Raw genomic sequence first — 508 nt, 5'->3', positions numbered from 1 at the left:
TTCTCACATTTTCCTGATTAGACGGCATAGGTGGGTCAATGGTTTGCTTCCCACCCCGAGTAGTGATTGCCATACAGTGCACATCATTTTTTGGATTTTGGACAGTGTTGCTAGGAAGAGTGCCCGGTTGCCGTGTGTTCACTGTCGCAGATAATTGGGCCATTTGCAATTCGATCTGTTTAATCGATATTGCATGTGTATCAACTTTTTTCCCAATACTAGCTAAATCACCCCTTAACTCTTTAATGTGCTCATCACTAGCATCGAATCTCCTCATCATTTTGTGCAACATATCCTCAACTCGCGCCATACTATCTCCACCATCCCCAAGAGTAACTTCACGATTTTGAGGAGGGACATAGGGCCCATTCCTATCATTTCTATTACCGTAGTTACCCTTGTCTAAGTTATTGTCGCGGTTGTAGTTTCCATCTCGGACATAATGACCCTCACGGTTGTAGTTACCATAGATCCGACCTTGGTTCCCTTGACCTTGGCGCCAATTATC

This window comes from Solanum pennellii, chromosome 4 (assembly GCF_001406875.1).
Source record: "Solanum pennellii chromosome 4, SPENNV200".
NCBI lineage: Eukaryota > Viridiplantae > Streptophyta > Magnoliopsida > Solanales > Solanaceae > Solanum > Solanum pennellii.
Note: the sequence above shows the minus strand (reverse complement) of the source record.